The sequence below is a fragment of the Megalopta genalis genome, chromosome 4 (assembly GCF_051020955.1).
Source record: "Megalopta genalis isolate 19385.01 chromosome 4, iyMegGena1_principal, whole genome shotgun sequence".
Classification (NCBI taxonomy): Eukaryota; Metazoa; Arthropoda; class Insecta; order Hymenoptera; family Halictidae; genus Megalopta; species Megalopta genalis.
This window is the reverse complement of record NC_135016.1, coordinates 3,276,772-3,285,908: the sequence shown is the minus strand read 5'-3', so window position 1 is coordinate 3,285,908 and position 9,137 is coordinate 3,276,772. Positions and strand designations below refer to the sequence as shown.

General features: G+C 54.1%; 1 protein-coding gene across 1 annotated transcript in view; it reads left to right on the top strand.

The window, feature by feature from the left end:
* The first annotated feature begins 3,703 nt into the window (after positions 1-3,703).
* LOC117218837 (lachesin) overlaps positions 3,704-9,137 on the top strand; it is a 93,711-nt gene continuing 88,277 nt past the window's right edge. Inside the window, exon 1 of the mRNA XM_076521081.1 lies at positions 3,704-4,367. The gene's annotated coding sequence lies outside the window, so the exon portion shown is untranslated. The remainder of the gene's footprint in view (positions 4,368-9,137) is intronic.

Below are 9,137 nucleotides of genomic sequence, written 5' to 3'. Positions count from 1 at the left end.
TATCTCCTCTTCCCAAATCGTCCATTTTTGTGCGCAATCCGGGCGTCAATTAGAGAGACATTACGGTACATACAGGTGATGTCGGGAGCGGATCCGTTCGAGCAACGTTTCATCGAATGCGACGCGTCCGCGTTTCCGCTTTTGCGAGCTGCGAAAAAATATTCGACAAAGGAAAGCCGGACTTTCTCGGAATATTATGGCACGCGCTTTATGCCTGTAAATAACCGGCTGCATAAAATTAATTTGGCTTCCTTTTCGCGTACAATGCGCGAGAGGACCGGCGGTGATGCCGCGCTGATAGCGTTAAGTAGATTACGCCGCGCTATTCTACTAGTTTCAAAGGCAGACGTTTCCATTCGACCCCCGCGACACTCGGCTTTCTCGATCGCGCGCAACTTGTCGGCGTTGCGATTAAATCCGACTGCGGATATTTATGCTACGTCCCGGCAATACTCGATAATATTGAGTGGCGTGTAATTCTCGTCGCGCGCATCGAAATTTGTTGAACGAAGGAGCATGAACCGACAAACTTGAAACCGAATGTTTCTGATCAATTTGACCCGCGACAATCCGCGTTCGCGATTCACCGGGCCATGTCAGCGTTCTGTTTAAATCCGACTGCGGATACTTATGCGTTTCAACAAAATCCATTCCGACGATCGCAGCGATATATGGACTTTCGGATATCTGCGCACGTTTCGCCTGTATGTAAATCAATCTAAAACGATCAACGTACGCGATATTATTTAGAGCGGTGTTTCCACGGTGAATCGAGTTAGGAAATAGGTTACAATTCGTAGGTGCTTCGAATGAACGAGACACGCGCGTGAAACCGTTTCCCATTTGATTAGCTCCGATGTTTTTCGTCGCGGACAACCCGATAATATGACGGAATCGACATCGATCTCGAATCTCGTTGATACGATCCTGTCTAGTTCGGATAACGGAGGTTCTACGGTATCCAGCCGCACGAAACTCCGCTTTTTGATAGAGGAGATACGATTATTCGAGCCTATAGTTAACCCTTATAGTTACCGATTGTCAACAACTATAAAAAACGAGCCGCAATTCTTCCCGAATTGTACAGTAATGTCTCCCTAACTGATGCTCAGATCGTGCACAAAAATGGACAATTTGGGAAGAGGAGATGCGATTATTCGAGTCTTGCGGCTCGTTTTTATAGTTCTCGCCGACCGGTGCGAAGCTCGAATAATCGTATCCGCTCGTCCCAAAATTGTCCATTTTTGTGCGCAATCCGGACGTCAATTAGGGAGAATCCACTGCAATTGAACGGATATCCGTGAATTGGCGTTTCCGTTGTCTCCGAAAGTTTCGAAAGAAACCGCTTTCAATTCCGGCTAGGTCAGAAATTTGCATAAAGACTCGCAGTCTAATTACGCGGCGCGTCCGCGACGGAGAACGGCCAGGGAAGAGAGAGAAAGAACGCAATGACGTTTCGCTCGTAATGGCAGGACCGTAAAGCACGCGGCGTAAAGTTTCGTAAATTATCGCCGAATTAATGAGGACTCGCATGGAGAGCGTTCCCGCCCCGTGCCCCGCGCGGACGTCGCCGCGGGTCCCTTTTCGCAGCTTAATAAAATGCAACGGGCAGCCGGCCGTGACCACGTGCGACCGCGTTGCACACATGCAGAGAGATGCACCGGGCACTCTGTGTTGCACAGCGTTGCACGGCGACGGTGCGAGCGGGGCAGAAGCAGAAGCAGATAGCTGTCTTCCGCGTTGGTGAGAGAGGATTCCTGCAAACTGGGTGGGGCGGCGCGGGGGCGCCTGCGTCGCGCGACGTCCGAGATATCCAGGAGCGAGTCTCCAGGGCTATCCTTAAAATATCCGAGCTATCGTATTACCACGAAATTCGAATCGCGGCGGCTTATCATTAATCACGAGCGACCGGCTCCCATCGGCGGCGGAGTCGCTAGGGCAAGCCGAGCCGACGCGGCCCGGCCCGGCCCGACGCGTCGTCAACGATCTCTCTCTCTTTCTCGCATACACACACACACACTCGCTCTCTCTTTCTCTCTCCTCCCATGCGTTTTAGAGGGTAGCAGCGACCGGCGAGCCTGTCATGCTCGACTTTCTCCCTCGGCCGTCGCCCCTCTCACCTTCGACCGCCCCCGCACGCTCGCACGGCCGCCACCCCTTCCTCTATTGCTACACTCCAGCCAGAACCACCGATTCACGGCGCGCCGGTGAAAGAGAGAGCCCCGGAGTGATAAATCTACGGCCGATGAACGAAGTGCTTGGCCCCGAGCGCGCGTTCACTCGATCGGTTTTTATCCTGCGAGGCAAAGCGAGGCAGAGCGAGAAAAACCAGAGCGAGAAGCGGAGCAAGAGCGGAGAGCGGCGCGCGAAGCATAGGGAGGAGGGACGGTCGCGCGAGAAACCGAGCCCGCGCAGAGCCTAAGGGAAAAATACGAGGGTGGGTGTCGGCGAGTTAGGGGTCGTCGGGACGCGGCCGCTAAGGACGTGAAACACGGCCCGGTAATTTGGAGAAAATTTAAAGCGCACCGACGCTTCGCGCCGCGGAGGGGTAATTGCATAGGCGTCTCCGTGCCGCGCGGAGTTTGTTTTTCACGTCGGCTGTAGGGCTGAAAGGGTTTCTAATTAAACGATACGAGCCATCCCTTGATAAAGCACGCGTTCAAGCAGCGTTACGACGCTCCGCGCCGCGTCTCGCCTCGCCTCGCCGCGCCACGACGAGAGGATCCGGCGGGAAGTAACGGTGACAAATGGAGAAAACCGGGTACAAATACGAGCGATCGAGCTCTCTCTCACCCCTACCCGGTCCCGTGCTCCCTTGATCTCTCTCTCTTCGCGCCGGTGTTACGAGAACTTATTACTATCGGGATCCGCAGCTACTTATCCCGCCCGACGTATTATCCTTCTGGCTTGGTGTCACGGCCGCAAGAAAGAACGGGGTGGCGAGCGAGCGGATAAATCCTCGCGGAAAGCGGGGATAAATCGCGGATGTCCACTAAGAGCTCGCCGCTAGGTGTTCGCGCCGGGTCTCCATTTTTAAAGAGCGCGGTCGCGTCGCCGGCCCCGGAATCGCCGGGGCGATTTCCGATCTGGATCCGCGTCGCGTTATACGCTCGTCGGCCGACGATCTCCCATAATTTCCCGCGTCGAACTCGCACGGCGAACCGTAATAAACGGCAAAAAGAAAATAGAAATACCTCCACGGAGGGAACGTCGGCGTCGACGATCCGGAGCGTCCGAGAAAGAGGGAAAGAGAGAGGGAGAGAGAGGGAGAAACGTCGTGTGTACCAGTCCGTTTCGAACGACACGATGTGTTTCCCCACGCTTTTTGTTTTAATTTGGTAGAGGCCACCGGCTCTCCCCCTCTTTCTCTCTCTCTCTTTTTAGCTCTCCCCCTGCTGCCCCTCTCATGGGAGCCCCGCGGAATGTACCGCGGTGGTTTTCAGCACTGTGGATGCTGCTAGGTATATGTCCTCTCCTCTTTTCCATCCACCCCACCACGTCCCCCGTTCCTCTTACCATCGCCAACCCTCTCCAGCTCCTCCCGCCCCTCCACGATCGCCGTCTCCCTCTCTCGCCGCGGCCTCTCTCGCGCTCTCGCTCTCTCCGCGTTCCCTCCACCGCGTTATCCCTTCCCCACGGACGCTTTCGCTGCCACCCCTACGACTCGGCAAAGGGCTGAACCGGCCAGTGCAATTCACGACGAGTTCGACGTCGAATCTATGCGACGCCCGCGCCCCGACGACGATTTTTCTCACGCGGTTGTGACACTTTCGCGCGTTCCCGTGCGAACTGGTTTCCGGACCGATTTTTCCACGGCTGTTTTCCTCGCAGCGGTGACCAGTGACGAGCATGTAGGGATTTTGTCTCCACCGCCGCGGAAAAGTTTGCCGCCGCAACCGCCGCCACCGCCGCCGCCGTCGCCTTCGATCGTGCACAGGCTCCGATCGATCTATCGCGGCGCTCGAACGCGCGCTCGCTCGGCCTCGTTACTTTACCTCTACCGCCCTCGAGGATATTTGTCCCGTCCTCGGTTAATTATACGTGCCGCCGCAGTTTAATGATCTCTCGAACGTCGTTAGACAAAGTGGCCGCGTGGCGTCCGCTCGGGGCGTGAAGTTCCTCTCGCGGCAAGAGAGACAGATACGAAGAGACAGAGAGACAACGGAGGGAGATAGGAAAGAGCGAAAGAGAGAAAAAGAGAAGGGCCAGCTGGAAAAGACGATGCGTCTCGGACGTCGACGACGCAACTTCGAGGATCGTTGAACACCGAGCGACAAGTTATCGGCGGGATGTCAACGTCCTGCCTGTCTGACGTCCGTGACGGCGATCTAGCAATCCATCGGCGCCGCGGACTGCCGCGACGACACGTAAGTCGTTTCTTGATCTCCGAGCCTCTCGCTCGTTCCTTACATACGACGGCCTCTTCCCGCTGTTTCCTACTTTACCACGGTCAAAAAGTTCTGAATCGCCGGATCGGCGATGAAACCCTGCGGAAACTCGCGACTGTCACGGCTCGAAAAGCGGAGGAATAGCTTCCGAACGAGTCAATAGCGTCGCGGAAACGTCGAAGAATTTATGACTCGGATAACCTCGTGATTCGTTGAATATATTTTCCCACCTGCTCACGCTCTCTCTTTCTCCATTTTTCCCCGTTCTCTCTCTCTCCCCGCGGCTTCTCTCCCTTTGTGGTCTGGTTTTTTACGACCCGCCGGCTCATTCGGTATGCATTCAATACACGCGTTTTTTCCATGCGCTGCTGGTGCTTTCTCTCTGTCCCTCCCCCCTCTCTCTCTCTCTTTATTTCTCTCTCCTTCTCTCGCTGTCTCGAACTGTGCGGTATCTGTCTGTGTAACGACATCCGCATCCACTTGAATTCTCTCGGAGCGTCAGACGTTTTTCGCGTGAAAGGGAACGGTCCGAGGGAACGCGCCGTGGATCTTTGTCTCCTTTGCTCTGGCCCTGCCGCCTCTCTCTCTCTCTCTTTCTCCCTCTCTTTCTCTCTCCTCTCTTTCCTCTCTCGACTCTCTGTGAAGCGACGTTCAGGCTAACTATACGCAATTCCCTGAATTCGCTGCACGCCGTTCGACGTAACCGCGTTTGACGCAACGCTCCACGCACAGGCGGCTCGCTTTAATCCCCGACCTAAACGGAGCCAAACGCGGAGCCAGGGCGAAAGTGGATCCAACGGGAATTTTCACGAACGCCGAGTTATCTCGGGCAATCAGTCGCCGGATTAACGGAGGAGGTAATTTCGCTGGGCTATTCCCCGGGCCGTCGTCGATCTCCCCATGGATCAGCCCCGAAAGATCGGTTGCCTCGGAATCGTCGTACGCAATTAAGGATCGTCTCCCCGCGGATCCCGCCCGGCTCATCCGAGCCTCCGAGCACCCTGGATAACCGTCGTCGTCGTCGTCGTTTCGTAAGCGGACGCGAGCGCAGGCGGAAAATCTTGGCGGACGCGTTCTCCAGCGATCGCGACGCGCTGAAAAGCTTGAGACAAATAGAGGAAGGGGAGGAAAAAAAGCGGGAATGCAGGCGCACCCGTGGAAAGTGGGGGAGGGACTCGTTATTCCTGTTTTTTCGTGCACGATAATGGTAACTCGTCGCGCTCGAACTTTCTTGTCCCGTCGTTAGCCACTCCCGTGCCGTCGCGTCGCGACGCGTCGCGTCGCCGCGTGAAAAGCCAGCGTTCCCGTTCCACGGCGAAGAAGAATCTTGACGTCCGGCCGGGCAATTAAACCGCGATAATTGCGGTGATTACAAACCGATAAATCCTCCCCGCGATTCCGCTGCCCCCGCCCCATCCCCGCCCCCCGATCCGTTCGCCGCGTTAATTTCACCGCTATCGGGGGCGCGGCTCGCCCGCAAACGATTACTTTAATTGGCCCCGCGCCGTTTCGCCACGCTTCCTCGATAATTGCGCGATAATAAAATCATACCGAGGACGCGCGGGGGGAGAGGCTCTGTGCAACGGACAGAGGGGGGAGGAAACCGGCGTCGGGACGCGGTCGGCACGCGAAGTTTATTCGGGACCGAAACCGAGACCGTGTTTCGAATCGAGGAAACCCGTCTTCGCGGCCGCCGAATTTCGTCTCGGCGCGGTGATTCCGGTGTTTGTACACGGAGTACGGAGTACACATTCGTCTCCGGGTATTACGGCGTTGCGTATTTTACATTAGCGAGCGCCGACGAATGTACGAGCCCCCGTTAATGTTTGTCTCCTCCCCGGCGCGCCGGTGGGAAACGCTTGTCGGAACAGGCGAAACCTTCCCTCGCGGAAGGGTTGCGAAGCTAATAACGATACCAACGATCGCAATTTATGCAAAATGGTTTAACCCGTTACCCGGCGAACGAATCCGTGGGAAACGTAACACAGCGTTCGCCATTCCGCGCTGTCGTCGACGATTATTCTGGCCTCGCGCGCGTTTATTATCGTTACCCTTTGATGCGATTACGTTTTCACGCGTTTCGCGTGTGCGACAAAGATGTTCTCCGTTGCGTTCAAGTTCGAGACAGTATTATTCGTTGAAATGCCCAACAGGTTACGGGTTCAGCGTAATTCATCCGACATCTCGAACGCGATCGAAGTCACAGGGTTGATTCGAATGTTCCTGCGGTTTCTAACAAGCTAATCTTGATAAAATCGTTATTCAATTATAGTCGTTGTTAGATACAGCCTCTTCTCGTCTTCTATATAATTTCATAATTCTCGTTTATAAAAATATTATCGCGTTTCCTTTAAAAATACCGCTCCTCGTGTCGCCGAGCTGAAATTCTATCCGTTAAGACAATTTTCTAGGAGCGTCTTCAAGAATCGTCGAAAACCGCGCGAACTTCCTGGCCAATCCGACGCTAGTAAATCTAACAAAATTCGATTTTCTTGCTCGCCTCGCGGAATCAACCCTTGCGCCACCCTCCCGCAGCAAGTCTCGCGAAGACTAGTTTGTAAACATGTAATTAAATGCCGGCGCTCCGATGGAACGCGTGAAACGTAGTTCCCGTTAATGAGCGCTTGAAAATTCCGCGGGGGATTAGGAAACGAGATTTTCGAGGGTCGAAATTAGTTTCCAATGGAACGACCCGCTGAATTCTTCTCTCTCTCTCTTCCTCTCTCTCTCTCTCTCACTCTCTCTCTCGCTATAGCTGACCGCCACTCTGCTCCAACTTCCGCACTCTCTCTCTCTCTTTCTCGCTCTCTCGTTCCCTCTTTTCCGTTCTCCCCGCCGTTCCCGCCCCTCGCTTTTTTCCCAGCGTTTCTCTATACCGTCACGCGGTAAATATCGTTTCCCTCGAACGGCGGAAAGTTTGCTTGATTTACGTTCTATCGTTTAACTTCGGTAAAGGTCCATTCGCGGAGGATTTCATTGCTGTTAACACCGTGCTCCGCGTTTGTCGTTGACACGGGACCAGTGTACGCTTTGTTGGAGGGAGACAGATCGAATGTCCCCGTTGATTGCTTTCTTCTCCGGTCCCCACGCTCTCCTCCTCGATGATCGATAACCGCCGTCGATGGTGATGAACGAGAGACCGTCGCCGGTCGCGTCTCTACGTGCACGCGTACGTGTACACCTGTGTGTGCGCGCCCCGCGCTCGCGCGCGCGCGCCCCGTCCATTGTATGCGGCGAGGTCGTTAGAAGAAGGATTCAATACTTACGTGTTACGGCAGCTCGCCGCTAAACTGTGTAAAAAAGGTGTGCAAAGCCGGCCTGGGACGACGCGAGGCGAGGCGACGCGACAGGGATCGGGAAAACCGAGGCTGTCATGCGATCGCAGCGAACATGAAACTGGCATTTTTTCCCCCAACGGCCGGGGACCGGGGCGAAGTGTGTTTAGAAATGGAAGGAGGACACGGTGAATACCTTTTATGGACGGCCACGAAGAGCAGCAAGTACGTCATTTGCGCCGGCAACGCCGAAAATGTTTTCTAAATTCGACAGACTCCGCGCGTTTCTATTTTCTTTTTGCATGTTTCTTTCAAAAGGGGATTTTTTAACTCGACCCGCCGCGACGCGTTCTATTTGTCCCATAAGTGTCGAATTCCTTTATCCTCTCTCTCTCTCTCTCTCTTTCTCTCTGCTCGGTCTGCCACCCTCTTCGATCACTCGACTCAATTTTTTCGACGCTGTACGTATTTCTATCCGATCACCGACGCTCTCAGCCTCGGCGAACCCGACCCGATTGCCATTTCGACTCGTTGACCCCGAATCGGCACGGGTCCCAGCTAATTTCCAGCCATATACAGGCTGCCCGCTCCCCCAGAAAGCCCGCGACCGCTTCGAAAATGCAACATTCACGCAACGCGTCGTCGCGCCGCACATCGCTCGAAATGATCGATCTAGATTTCCGGCAACGACGGAAAAATCCGGACGCTCAGACGTGTAACAGAAGAGTTATTAGGATTTTCTGGCGACCCCGCTACCACCTGGAGTCGATCAAATGTTTAGGGACAGTTAGCTTTTACTGCCTGCCGGCAAATTGGGTACGAACCAACCGGAGCGTGGTTCTGTTATTAGTTCTCTGTGGTTCGGCCGGCCGGGATCGTTTCCTCGATTCAATTTTTGGAATTGCTCCTCGCATCGTGAAAATTCCCCATTGTTCCGCGTTCGATGCAGAAACCGACTCCTTCGTTTGCCAGAAAATCGCGACCGATACAAATCAATGCGTTCGTTCGGTAATTTTAACTTCTCGTGCCGGGAATTCATCGACTGACGCCTGTTACGAACCCTCTCGGAGTAATTATAGTAATTATAGTAGTTATAGTAATTACGAGAGATAACGATGAGAGATGATAATCCGTGTTGTCAATATCCTGAGGCACGACGAACTTCGATGCAAAATACACGCTTTCTTGTATACCTTTTTAGCTGGTTTTACGATTTACATATTCTCTTGTTCTTGGCGAGAATGTTTTTAAAACGACGCGCGCGATCCGCCATTGTTCCAGTGCAAAAGGTTAATTGCTTGTAAACGATACCCCGGTATCATCAATCTTTCCCGATGTTCCTCCGGTTTCGTTTTTTTTCGATTCGATCCCGAATGCATAAAATCCGGAGCGACGTTTTTATTCTCGAAGCTGTGAATTAGCGGCGGGCGGTGGCTGGCGCGGCCGACGAGTTTTCTAGGACAAGAAAATCGTT